Source organism: Pan paniscus, chromosome 11 (assembly GCF_029289425.2).
Source record: "Pan paniscus chromosome 11, NHGRI_mPanPan1-v2.0_pri, whole genome shotgun sequence".
NCBI classification, from domain to species: Eukaryota; Metazoa; Chordata; class Mammalia; order Primates; family Hominidae; genus Pan; species Pan paniscus.
The window spans coordinates 91,182,723-91,197,004 of NC_073260.2; the positions used below are offsets into that span (position 1 = coordinate 91,182,723).

The 14,282-nt window shown below is 50.3% G+C and overlaps 1 non-coding gene across 1 annotated transcript; it reads right to left on the reverse strand.

Moving 5' to 3' along the window:
• Positions 1–596: 596 nt before the first annotated feature.
• LOC112440963 (U6 spliceosomal RNA) lies at positions 597–703 on the reverse strand. The gene has a single exon (XR_003028940.1). It is a non-coding gene; the product is annotated as a U6 spliceosomal RNA (small nuclear RNA).
• Positions 704–14,282: the final 13,579 nt, after the last annotated feature.

Sequence of the window (14,282 nt, forward strand, 5' to 3'; positions counted from 1 at the left end):
GCATTTTCTAAGCCCTGGGTATTCTGTGGTGAGCAAGATTGTTGGTCTTCACGCTCATTTTTCCTCCCAAGGGAAAACAGGCAAGAAAATAAGTGGAGTAGCCTAGCCTTTAGTGGCTATGAGACAGAGAAGCCTATATGGCTGTGAGAACCCATCGAAGGCACCACATCCTGTCTAGGGGAGCCAGGCAGCAGGTAATGTGGATCCTAAGTTTCTTTTTTTCCTTTCTTAAAAAAAAAATATGGAGGCTGGGCGTGGTGGCTCATGCCTGTAATCCCAGCACTTTGGGAGGCCGAGGTGGGTGGATCATGAGATCAGGAGTTCGAGACCAGGCTGACCAACATGGTGAAACCCTGTCTGTACTACAAATACAAAAATTAGCTGGGCGTGGTGGCACACACCTGTAATCCCAGCTACTCAGGAGGCTGAGGCAGGAAAATTGCCTGAACCTGGGAGGCGGAGGTTGCAGTGAGCTGAGATCATGCCACTGTACTCCAGCCTGGGTGACAAAGCAAGACTCCATATCAGAAGAAGAAGAAAAAAAAAAAAAAATATATATATATATATATACACACACACACACACACACACATATATGGAATGCTTAACGCTTCACAAATTTGCCTGTCATCCTTATGTAGGGACCCTGCTAATCTTCTCTGTGTCATTCCAGTTTTAGTACATGTGCTGCTGAAGCGAGCATGACACTAAGTCTTGAAGAGTGACTTGGCGTTTGCCAGGGAGCATCATGGGAGATGGCACAGGCACAGGCGGTGGTGTGCTGGAGCCACTCCAACAGGCTTGCAAGAGCCAAATGTTTCACTTTCAGGAGTTTTACAAACTGCTTGTTAAACACTGCCACCACTAAAAATTAAATTATATAAACATATAATTAACTAAATTATTTTAAAAACAAAGGTAATATATAATCAAAACTCATCACTTCCTAACTATTACTGTTCTATTGTTATATGCTCTTCAAGGTATTTACATCTATTACATCTTTAAGGTGGAGGGTCTGTATGATGATGTGCTCTGTTCATCTCATCCCACCTCTTTGTTCAGTGACAACACAGTGGTATTTGGAAACAGGCCATTGTGGGAGTATTTGTGTTGCTGAAATTTACAAACACTACAAATCAGGGCTTAATTGACTATTCTGTTGATTGCATGGACCAGGGGTTGACAAACTGCAGCCTGCAGGCTAAATCCAGCCTATGAACTAAGAATAGTTTGTGTGTGTGTGTGTGTGTATTTCTTTTTCTTTTCTTTTCTTTTCTTTTTTTTAGAGACAGGCTTTTGCTCTGTCACCCAGGCTGGAGTGCAGTGTCACGATCATGGCTCACTGTAGCCTTGAACTCCTGGGCTCAAGTGATTCTTCTGCCTCAGCCTTCTAAGTAGCTGGGACTACAGGTGCATGCCACCATACCTGGCTAATTTTTGTTGTTGTTTGTTTTGTAGAGACAGGGTCTCACTATGTTGCCCAGGTTGGTCTTGAACTCCTGGGCTCAAGGGGTCCTCCTGCCTCAGCCTCCCAAAGCCCTGGAATTACAGGCCTGAGCTACTGTGTCTGGCCTATGAATGACTTACTTGTTGAATTTGATAGTAATCCAGCATTTGTTCATAGTTTGACTTTGTGAAATCCTATGAATTGCAACCATAGGTTGACTGCAAATGTAAGGGTTGGCAAAAAGTCAAAAAAGCATTCTCTAGAGCATTTAACTTTGTAGAATTTACAATAAAGAGCACTGTATACTTTGGTGTGATTTATTTGGTATATTATGTGCTATTTTACAGGTCTGTACTATTAAAACTTATAACAAATAGAGGGACATATCTGTGCATGCAGTTTTTACAGACATCCAGTTGCTAAGCACTTTCCAGCACAGCAGGGTACAGAGGGTTCTAGGCAGAGATGGCTGAGGGGAGTCTGGGTGTGCAAGGCAATGTGAGAGGGGCAATGGAAGGTTGGAGCACTGGGCCTGGTGTGAAGGGCCTTGTGAGCAGGGCTACGGAGCCAGACAACATCCTGAAGGCCACGGGGAGCCATGGACAGACTGCAAGTGCAGGAATGACCCCATCACATCTGTGGTTAGAAGGTCACATTGACTGCTGTGTGAAGATTGGATAGCTGGGGACAGACTATAAGGGAATGAATTAGTGGAGGGAGGGAGAATAATAGTAGCAAACTCTTAAGAGCTCTTATGAAGAGCAGGCCTTCTCCTAAGCACTTCATATGTATTATTAACTCATTCTGTGTCCACAACAGCTTCACGTGGAGGATATTATCTCCTTTTCAGAGATGAGGAAACTGAGGTACAGAGAGATAAAGTAACTAGCGAGCAGCAGAGATGAGATTTAAGCCCAGGCAGTCTGGCTTCAGAGGTCATATCCTTTATTTGTTATTTTATTTTTTAGTGGAGACGAGGTTGCCTGGGCTGGTCTCAAACTCCTGAGCTCAAGCATTGTACCCAGCCTCGGCCTCCCAAAGTGCTGGGATTACAGACGTGAGCCACCATGCCCAGCACAGAACCCATATGCTTAACCACTATACGTAAAAACATTCAGATTAGAAAGACAGAAAGATGGCAAGAGTTAGAGTGAGGTTTTTTTCTTTCTTTTTTTCTTTTTCTTTTCTTTTCTTTTTTTTTTTCTGAGAGTTTCTTTCTTTTTTTTTTTGAGACGGAGTCTTGCTGTGTTGCCCAGGCTGGAGTACAATGGCGCAATCTCATCTCACTGCAAGCTCCGCCTCCCAGGTTCACGCCATTCTCTTGCCTCAGCCTCCTGAGTAGCTGGGACTACAGGCGCCCACGACCACGCCCGGAAAATTTTTTGTATTTTTAGTAGAGACGGGATTTCACCATGTTAGCCAGTATGGTCTCGATCTCCTGACCTCGCGATCCACCCGCCCCAGCCTCCCAAAGTGCTGGGATTACAGGCGTGAGCCACTGCGCCTGGCCAGAGTTTCGTTCTTGTAGCCCGGGCTGGAGTGCAGTGGCGCGATCTTGGCTTACTGCAACCTCTGCCTCCCGGGTTCAAGTGGTTCTCCTGCCTCAGCCTCCCAAGTAGCCGGGATTACAGGTGCCCGCCACCTTGCCCGGCTAATTTTTGTATTTTTAGTAGAGATGGGGTTTTACCAGGTTGGCCAGGCTGGTCTCAAATTCCTGACCTCAAGTGATCTGCCTGCCTCAGCCTCCCAAATTGCTGGGATTACAGGTGTGAGCCACCATGCCCAGCCGAGTGACGCATGTACAAAGTTGACCATGTATTTACAGATACGTCTGGCACAGAGTAGGAGTTGAGGACATTCTTTAGACCCAGCAAGACTTGACTTGGTAACTAATTGGGTGTGCTGGCAAAGCACAGGAGGAGCCAGGAGGGCTTTTAACCAGCTTCCTTCATCTGGGGGACGATCAACTCACCTGGGCTACTCGGGTTTCCTGGTTTTCTGTCTATGTTTGCAGACTGCCCCTCTGTCCTCAGGGAGTTCCCAGACTTGGGGACAGACTTCTGAGCAGGAATACAGAGGTGAGAGAGGGCAGGAGGGGACAGAGCCCGTCTGGGCCTAGAATGGGGCTCTGTGCTCAAGCGTGTGTGAGCTAAGAGGCGCAAAAGGTATGAATTATCAACAAGAAGGGGTTCCATGGGGGGCATAGTTAGGATTCTCAGGGTTTGGACAGAGGAGAGGAGAGGGATGGGTCCTGCTGCCACCCTGGTTTTTCCCTGAGGCATCTGTACAGAAGCAGAGGTCTGGTAGTAGCCCATGAGGTGCAGCGACAGCTCAGCTGCAGATATATATTGTAAAGGAATAGAGGTGCCTTTCTGGCATGAGTCTTGGCTGAGGGTGTGGGTAGGATTTAATAAGGGTGGAGGTAAGGGATTTGGGGGCGCTGGAGGCTGGTGGTTGGGCGGGCCCCACGCAGGGTGTTGGTCCCTTGAAGCCACAGCTGTCAGCTTGTGGCTTCCCATCCTGCTAGCTCAGCAGGTCCCACAGGTTGGCAGGTGACTCACTCCTCACCCTCAAATGGTCCTTGCTCTGAAAGGGGTAGGGGGGATGCAGAATGTAGCACCTGTGTGTTCACCTATATGGGTGCAATGCTGTGTTACACACCTGGGTCCAAGATGTGTACCCGTGTCTGACTGAGCATACATAGGGAGTCCCCAGGCACACAGCCCCCTAGACTGTGTGCCACAGGTGTGAAGGGGGCATGTGGCATGGGCGGAGGTGGTGTGGATGAACACACAGCACTTCGCAGAGCACACGCACATGTGACAGGTGTCTTCCTGAAAAGAAGGATTGCAGCTTCAGAGCCTGTCGAGCCATAAGAAGGGGAGGTCTGAGAGGTGGGAAGGGCTCTCTAATGACAGCTCATCTTCCCCAAGAAGGACTTGGCTGGATCAGCTGGCAGAGCTGGGCACCCTAAGCCTGTGGTGACGGCAGCAGCTTCCCTAACCTTATCCCTAAGCTCCCGGCTCCAGGCCAGGGTGGTTCCACTGTCCTAACCCTGAGACGGCATGTACACCCCACAGGCCACACAGGCAGGCTGGGAGCAGTGAGTGGCAGGTGGGCACTCAGTCATTGCTTTCTCTTACTCCCTCTGCAGGCAGGAGGGACGTGAGGGTCCTGGCTGCGTCTGGTCTGAGGGGCTGTGGGGTGAGCACGTCAGCCCCAGGTTGCGCATGCCCCTGGTTTGTGTGGCACTGTATGCACACTCCACAACTTGGTGTGTTGGCCCCTGCCCCGGTACCTGGGGCCTGGTGCTGCCTTCCCATCACACTCCATGATCTGAGAGATGCTTGAAGAGGGGCAAAGAGTCTGGACTGGGAGCCAGGAAGCTCTCACTTGGTGACTTTGGAGATGTCCCTTTACCATGTCTGGGGCTCAATTTGTAGAGGGGCAATAATCCCTGTGGGGTCACCTTGCCAGGCTGCTGGGTAACAGATTCTCATGGAGGCGCACGGAAAGTCAGGAAAGCTCGGTCCTGGAGGCTTCCTGTGGGGGATGGTGGTGTCCCCTGTGTTGCTCGGTTGAAGGACTAGGGGCTGAAATCAGATCGCAGCCTCCAGGGAACTTGCACTGCCCCACAGAGGGGTTCAGACCTCCTGGAGATGTGAGGCATTAGAGTTCTGGGGCTGAGCTTCCAAATAAACTTCAAAACAGTGATGTGACAGGCCAAGACCTGCTCTCAGTGAGGCTGGAAAAATCCTTCCACCCATCCCTGCCCATGGGCCCCGACCCTGCTGCTGGAGTGAGCTGCCATGAACTCCAGCCTGAGCCCGGGAACCAGCTCAGATCTTACCCTGTCTCTCATTTGCCTCCGTCCCCACCCCCAGCCTGCTGCCTCTCAGGTTCACACTTCCTGGGCTCAGAGTTTCATCCTGAGGCTGTTGGCTCAGCCAGAGCAAACAGAGACAGCACTAAAGTCAACAAAACCAGAGAGCAAGCAGCACAGGTGACGTGGAAAAGAAAACTTGGAAGCCACAACAAAGGCATGTGGGCTGGGCCGGGTGGAGCCCTTGAGGGGACTGGAGTTGGGGATGCACGAGTGACACCTCCAGTGGACTCAGGCTAAAGGAGTCAGCTTCGGCTGCCAGCAGGGGGTGCTAGAGCCAGTCTCATGGGTGCTGAAAACAGGATGAGGTTGGGAGTCTGGGGGTTAAGGTTCCACCTTACCCAAACCCATCTCACTGAGGCTCTTGGCTGGGTTGCCTCAGCTGCTGTGAAAGGAGTGAGAGGCTCAACTAGGGGCCAGGGCTGTGAGTAGGGGCCGGCAGGGTGGGAGTAGGCAGGCTGGAACAGGAGGAAGGAGGAGCTCCCGGCTCACTGCCCCACCCCAGGTGCTTCCCCTGCACCCCCTCGCCCAGGGCTCAAGGGCTTGGAGCCGTGAATTCCTGGGGATGCCCAAGACGCCCCCACAGGCAGAGTCACCTGACAAACTGTTTCTCTCCCACTCAGTGGGGGAAAGCTCCATTCTCTCAACATTTATCATGCATCTGCTATGTTCCCAGCGTAGGAGAAATCATCTGGGAATCAAATGGCCCCACCCGTCACGGGCTCAGCAAGCCAGTTGTCCCCAGGAGGCAGCCGGCCCAAGGCCCTGTCATGCCTGGATCCCCCACCCGCTCAGTGAGTCGGCTGCCTGTTAACTGGGCTGGCAATTGCAGGGTGCCTGGGGCAGCCTGGCCCCTAGACTGAGGGGGTGACCAAGGGTTCAAGTCCAGAAAGCTAAGCCACTAGGCTGCAATGGCAAGGGCTGGGAGACCAGACACACCATTGGAGCAGCTGAAGAGGAAGGTGGATGTCCCTGAGCATTGCTCTTGCTGTCTGCAGAATGAGCATATTATACTCTACTCCCAGCACTTCTAGTTTGGCCCTGGCATCAGGCAAGAATCTGTTAGGGCAGGAGAAGGACAGGAGGTGTGGAGTACAGAGTTTCCCTCCCTCAGATGGGCTTCCTACCCACCACCCAGAGTGTTTACTCTACCAGGCCCTTGCCACGCCCCCTGCCCACTCAGTCCATTCTCCCAACAACCCTGCAAGATAAGGATTCATATCTTCATTTTACAGATGAAGAAGCCCAGTTAAATTTCTTGCTTTAAGTCACCCAATGCTGATTAAGAAGCTGAGCTGGATTCAAGTTCAGGTCTGTCTGTCTAAAAAGCCTGAGCTATAAACAACTCACACCCAGGTGGGGCCCTGAGTAGGGAAACTTCAAACTAGCCTCAAACTCAGGCTCCTGGCCAGGAGGTCTCTGGGTTTTTCCACTGCTCCTTCTGGCCACCACTTCAGTCTCTCCTTCCTCCTTCTCATGATGCGTCCCTTATCCTGAGCCTCCTCCCTGCTCCGATTAACCTGGTACCTGAGTCTCTACCATTTTTAGACTCTTTCTTTCCTGTGGGTTAGGAAATTGCTGCTTGGAGCTTTTCCTTTAAAATGCTTTACTGTGGAAAGATTATGAAATGGGTTTAGGCAGAAATCAAAGAATAAAAGCAGAAGGCAAAGGACTGATGCGGGGGACGGGGGGAATGTGACAATGGAGGGGTCAGGCTGTCACTCCCTGAAGCCACTGAGCAGTTGGCATCACTGAGCATGGGCAGCTAGACATGACGTGTCTCCTGATGGGATGAAATAGGAAGCATGCAGCACCTCCACAGAGGACCCTCTGCCCCAGCCCACATGCAAGACTGAACCTAAATAAAATCACACCAGACCGGGCGCGGTGGCTCGTGCCTGTAGTCCCAGCACTTTGGATGGCCGAGGTGGGTGGGTTGCTTGAGCCCAGGAGTTCAAGACCAGCCTGGGTACATGGCGAGACCCCATCTCTACAAAAAATACAAAAATTAGTGTGGCATGGTGGCACGCGCCTGTAGTCCCAGCTGAGAGAATCACTTGAACCCGGGAAGTCAAGGCTACAGTGAGCAACATTCACGCCACTGCATTCCAGCCTGGGCAACAGAGCGAGACTGTCTCAAAAAAATAAACAAAGCCGGGCAGGGTGCGTTGGCTCACGCCTGTAATCCCAGCACTTTGGGAGGCCAAGACAGGCGGATCACGAGGTCAGGAGATCAAGACCATCCTGGCTAACACGGTGAAACCCTGTCTCTACTAAAAATACAAAAAAATTAGCCAGGCATGGTGGTGGGTGCCTGTAGTCCCAGCTACTCAGGAGGCTGAGGCAGGAGAATGGCGTGAACCCGGGAGGCAGAGCTTGCAGTGAGCTGAGATCACACCACTGCACTCCAGCCTGGGTGACAGAGTGAGACGCTGTCTCAAAATAAATAAATAAATAAAATTAATAAAAAATAAATAAACCATACACCATTAGAGCTTTTTTTTTTTTTTTTTTTTTTTTTTTGAGACAGAGTCTTGATCTGCCACCCAGGCTGGAGTGCAGTGGCACAATCTTGGCTCACTGCAACTTCTGCCTCCCAGGTTCAAGCAATTCTTGTGACTCAGCCTCCTGAGTAGCTGGGACTACAGGCACCCACCACCCCGCCTGGCTAATTTTTTTGTATTTTTAGTAGAGAGGGGGTTTCACCGTGTTCGCCAGGTTGGTCTCGAACTCCTGACCTCAGGTGATCCTCTCGCCTCAGCTTCCCAAAGTGCTGGGATTACAGGAGTGAGCCACCACACCTGGACACTTTTTTTTGTTTTTGAGGCAGAGTCTTGTTCTGTTGCCCAGGCTGGAGTGCAGTGGTGCAATCTTCGCTCACTGCAATCTCTGCCACCTGGGTTCAAGTGAGTCTCCTGCCTCAGCTTCCCCAGTGGCTAGGACTACAGGCGTGCACCACCACGCCCAGTTAATTTTTGTATTTTTAATAGAGACGGAGTTTCATCATGTTAGCCAGGCTGGTCTCAAACTCCTGACCTCAGACGATCCGCCTGCCTTGGTTTCCCAAAGTGCTGGGATTACAGGTGTGAGCCACTGCGCCCGGCCCAGAGCTAACTTCTCATATTTTTTTTTATTTCTTTCTCTTTTTTTTTTCTTTTTTTTTTTGAGACAGGGACTTGCTCAATGGCACAGACATGGCTCACTGCAGCCTTGACTTCCCAGGTTCAAGTGATCCTGCTGCCTCAGGCTCCTGAGTAGCTGAGACTACAGGTGCATGCCACCATGCCTGGCTAATTTTTTTCCTTTGAGATGGAGTCTCGCTCTGTCGCCCAGGCTGGAGTGCAGTGGTGTGATCTTGGCTCACTGCAAGCTCCGCCTCCCGGGTTCACGCCATTCTCCTGCCTCAGCCTCCTGAGTAGCTGGAACTACAGGCGCCCACCACCACGCCCAGCTAATTTTTTGTATTTTTAGTGGAGATGGGGTTTCACCATGTTAGCCAGGATGGTCTCGATCTCCTGACCTCATGATCCGCCTGCCCCGGCCTCCCAAAGTGCTGGGATTACAGGTGTGAGCCACTGCGCCTGGCAATTTTCGTGTTTTCTGTAGAGATTGGAATTCTCCATGTTGCCCAGGCTGGCATTGAACTCCTGGGCTCTAATGACCCACTTGCCTTGGCCTCCCACAGTGCTAGAATTACGGGTGTGGGCCACTGTGCCCAGCCACTTACTCAAAGAAATACAGGGGATGACGGAAAAGCTGAATGACACTACAAAGAAAAAACACAGACAAATCTAGAATGTGGGACTCTTACAGGACTACATTTATTCAACAAGTCAATGACATGAAAAAATAATGATGGAGAAAGGGGAATTCCTCTTGTTTAAGAGAACATTTAACCCAACGTAATGTGTGACCTTGTTTGGATCCTGATGCAAACAATCCAACAAATCAATGCAAAAAGACACTTTGAAACAATTCCAAGTATTTGATCATTCTATGGAATTGTATATTTTGTCAGGTATGACACTGATTATTTAAGAAAATGTTCCTATATTTTAGAGGGAACACTGAAGAATGTAGGAATGAAATGACAGAGTAGCTGGAATTTAACATATTTCAGAAAAATAAAAATAAAATAAAATAGGCAGTTTGAGACCAGCCTGGCCAACATGGTGAAACCCCATCTCTACTAAAAATACAAAAATTAGCTGGGCCTGGTGGTGGGTGCCTGTAATTCCAGCTACTTGGGAGGCTGAGGCACAAGAATCTCTTGAACCTGGGAGGTGGAGGATGCAGTGAGCTGAGATTGCTCCATTGCACTCCAACCTGGGCAACAGAGCGAGACTCCGTCTCAAAAAGGGAAAAAAAATGGCTGTAAAATGGAGAATGAGTGAGGGTGATGCAGGAGAGGTGAGCCCCAAAGTGGGGCTTGGCCTGCGAGGGTTCTCGGCTTTGCCTCTCAAGGGCAATGCAGAGAGAAGTAGAAGAAAACAGCTTTATTGAAGCGGCAGTGTTACAGCTCCATGACTGCCCCTGCACAGCAGGGCTATACAGAGGCGGAGAGCAGCAGCCCAGGGCAGTTTTGCAGTTATATTTATACCCACTTTTAATTGTATGCAGATTAAGAGGCAATTTATGCAGAAATTCCTAGGGAAGGGGTGGTAACTTTTGGGCCATTGGGTCATTGCCATGGAAAGGGGTGATAACTCCCAGGAGTTGAGATGGCAATGATAAATTGACATGGCACATTGGGGCGCATGTCTGATTAGAAAGCTGCTTCCAGCCCTGTTTTAGCTAGTCCTCAATCTGGTCCAGTGTCTGAGCCCCACCTCTGGAGTCAAGTCCTGCCTCCTACTTCAAGGGGGATGCAGACCGGGAGACCCGTGGAGAGGCTCTTGGAGATTAGATTTGGGGCTGACTGAGGGGGCCACGAGAGAGGGAGCAATTGAGTGACTCCTGGAGGGAAAGCTTCAGAGATGTGGTGGGGAGGAGCATTCCTTGGGCTAGGCCCTTGGGAAGGGGGCAGACTGTGGGGAGGTGAGGTTGGGTTGGGGCAGGTGAAGGTAATGTGCTGGTTACACATACGAGATAACAAGAGAGGAGGCTGGATCACTTGTTCTTGAGCTCTGGGCTGGAGATGGAGGCTGGGGAGGTGGCAGCATTTGCATGGGAGAAGAGGATGTGAGAGCCATGCAGGGCTGCCTTCTCCATGACGCACACGAGGCACAGGACCCATGAGAATGTTCAATCTAAGGGCCCACGAAATGTTTTAGTTTGCATCCAAATAAGACAAAGAAGAACTTGTAGGCTGAAGAAAATGTTTTAATATTGATACATCAGGGCCGGCATGGTGGCTCACACCTGTAATTCCACTTATTTGGGAGGCCGAGGAGGGTGGATTGCTTGAGCTTAGGAGTTTGAGACTAGCCTGGGCAACATGGAGAAACTCCGCCTTTACAAAAAATACGAAAATTAGCCAGGAGTGGTGGCAGGCACCTGTAATCCCAGCTACTTGGGAGGCCAAGGCAGGAGAATCGCTTGAGCCCAGGAGGCAGAGGTTGCAGTGAGCTGAGATCGCACCATCGTACTCCAGTCTGGGTGACGGGAGTGAAACCCTGTCTCAGAAAAAAAAAAAAAAAAATTAATATATTTGTCTTTATACCAATAGTTGTAAAATAGAATTAATTATTACTATTATTATTATTTGCTGGAATAAGGGGCCCAAAAGGGCAAAAATGCCAAGGGCACATATATCTAAAAGAATGGAAAGCATTGGGAGCTAAATGATAAGAACTTATGAACATGAAGAAGGAAACTGCAGACACTGGGGTCTTCTTGAGGGTGGGAGGAGGGAGAGGAGCAGAAAAGGTAACTATTGGGTACTGGGCTTAATACCTGGGTGATGTAATAATCTGTACAACAAACCAGCATGACATGTGTTTACTATATGTCAAACCTTCATGTGTGCCCCCAAACCTAAAATTAAAAAAATAATAATTGAAAGCAGGATCTCAAAAAGATAAAAGCACACCCATGTTCATATCGGCACTATTCCCAACAGCCGAAAGAGGGGAGCAACTCAAGTCCAGGGATAGCTGAATGGATAGACAAAATGTGGTACATTCATACAATGGAATATTGTTCAGCCTTAAGAAGAAGGAAATTAGCTGGGCATGGTGGTGGGCACCTGTAATCGCAGCTACTTGGGAGGCTGAGGCAGTAGAATCACTTGAACCCAGAAGGCGGAGGTTGCAGCGAGCCAAGATTGTGCCATTGCACTCCAGCCTGAGTAAGCGACAAGAGCAAAACTCCGTCTCAAAAAAAAAAAAAAAAAAAGGAAGGAAATTCTGACACGTTACATGGAGGGAGCTTTGAGAACACTATGCTAAGTGAACTAAGCCAGGCACAGGTAGACACACAGTGTATGGTTTCACTTATATAAAGTATCTAGAGTAGTCAAACTCATAGAGACAGAAAGTAGAATGGTGGTTGCCAGGAGTAGGAGAAAGGGAATTGAGGAGTGATTTAATGGGTATAGAGTTTGTTTTGCAAGATGACAAAGTTCTGGAGATTGTACAATAATGTGAATATATTTTCCACTATTGAACTCTACACTAAAAAATAGTTAAGATTGGGCTGGGCGTGGTGGCTCATGCCTGTAATCCCAGCACTCTGGGAGGCCGAGGCGGGCAGATCATGAGGTCAGGAGTTTGAGACCAGCCTGACCAACATGGTGAAGCCCCGTCTCTACTAAAAATACAAAAATTAGGTGGGCATGGTGGGGCACGCCTATAGTCCCAGCTACTCGGGAGGCTGAGGCAGGAGAATCGCTTGAACCTGGAAGGTGGAGGTTGTAGTGAGCCGAGATTGAACCACTGCACTCCAGGCTGGATGACAGGGCAAGACTCACAAAAAAAAAAAAAAAAAAAAAAAAAGTTAAGACCCGCCACCCCCCAACCAAAAAAAATAATTAAGATCACTAAGTTTATGTTGCATTTTTTACCACACACATACACACACACACAGATGCCAGGCTGGGCGCGGTGTCTCACATCTGTAATCCCAGCACTCTAGGAAGCCAAGGTGGAAGGATTGCTTGAGCCCAGGAGTTTGAGAATAGCCTAGGCAACAAAGTGAGACCTCGTCTTTACAAAAAGAATTCAAAAAATAGTTTGGCATCGTGGTGTGCGCCTGTAGTCCGAGCTACTCAGTGAAAAGAAGCTGAGGTGAGAGGACTGCTCAAGCCCAGGAGTTTGAGGTTGCACTGAGCCAAGTTCGCACCACTGCACTACAGCCTGGGTGACAGAGCGAGACCCTGTCTCTAGGGAAAAAAAAATGCCAAGGGCCTATGAAAGTCCTAATGTGCCCCTAGGGTGGAAAGGAGACCTCCCAGAGATGGAGCCTGAGGGAGGTGGAGGCAGAGGGGCTATGCTGTGGGAAGAGCCTTAGCGCAGTGTCTCCCTCCGTCCACGCTCCAGCCTTCTCTCTCCTCCCGTTCAGGGAAGCACTGGGGCATCCTCTAGCTGGGCTAGGAGCCAGGACACCTGGGTTTGACTCACGCTAGCCCTTGGGCTGTCCCAAAGGCAGAAGAGACAGTGTCTGCTCACCCAGCCCAGCCTGGCCCAGCCTGCACCCCAGGGACCAGTGCAGGCGTGGGAGGGTTCTCCATCAACCCAGGGAGAGGCCCAGCAACTAGGGAGTTGCCACTCTCCCTGGGGCCCACATGTCCCACCAAGCCTTCCTGGCTGAAGCTTAATGCCCGTGGGTGCCGGTACCCCAGACCCTGACCACACAGATCTCTGCACAGGCCCTTGCTGCAATCACTGTGCTCCTGGAAAGCTGCCAATTGAATCCTACCTTCCCACTGGCTCATCTGGACATTTCAAAGCTGCTTTCCTGCTGAAGGGAGAGGCTCATTGTAAGCATTTCCTAGGGTCTTCGCTCCCTGTTTGCCCTTAAGGGGACAACTATGCATAGAAAGGCCTCAGGATTTGGGCAGAGATGAGGGAGTGGGGAGGGTCTTTCAGGGAACGGCTGGCCTTGGCCTATGTGGAGGCAAGCAAGGAGGCTGTTCCATCAGGGAGTCCCCAGTGTGAGTGGGGAGACCGGGCAGTCACACTACACTGGGGCTACCTCCTTTCTCTGGCTGAGCAGGAGAGTGGAGAGAGTGCAGCTTGCCCGGGGGAAACTGAGATGGGCTCCCTGCCCGCCCTAATCCCCCTGTTCCCGACCCACAGCCCCTGACCAGATCAGATAGGGCACGTTCCTGCATGGAGCTGCTCACTTACTGGGACTGTGCTGACGCAGGCAGGGAAATATTAACCTGGAAGAATGGTCGCATGTTCACGTGTGCACAACTTGGGGAGTGTGTGTGTGTGTGTGTGTCTCACTACAGAGAGGCTTCCGCGTGCAAGACCAGACACACATAAGCAGATGCATGTGTGCACACATACACACATACACAACACACACACACTCACCTGTCCATCCACACAGGCACATGCTCACATATAGGTATATACAAAGACACAAATGCTTCTCACACATGCAAATTTCTTCAGTGTTGTCTCCCTGGCTGCTTCCATTAATAAGACCCCTCTTCCTTCAGGAAGCCTTCCCTGATAGCTCCAGCTCATACTAGAAAGTGACAAGTCTGAGCTCAATCCCTGGTTTCAGATGCCAAGTTAGGCAGCTCCATATAGGCTCTTTTAGGATGGAGTAGGCCTAGGTTGGAATTCTGGGTTCTCGACTTCAGGGGATCTTTGCCCTTGGACAAGTGGCTGTGCCTGATCCTGTCTGCCTTGGTCTCCATCTGCTCCGTCCTGAAGGCCCATGGATGATTCTGAGAAGGATGAGAGCCTGGGCGGGGGGCGAGGGGGAGTTCTGGTAATTGGTGGGTGTGAGAGTTAAAGACCTTCCTGGGTCCTGCCTGTGCCCTTGCCCCTCCCC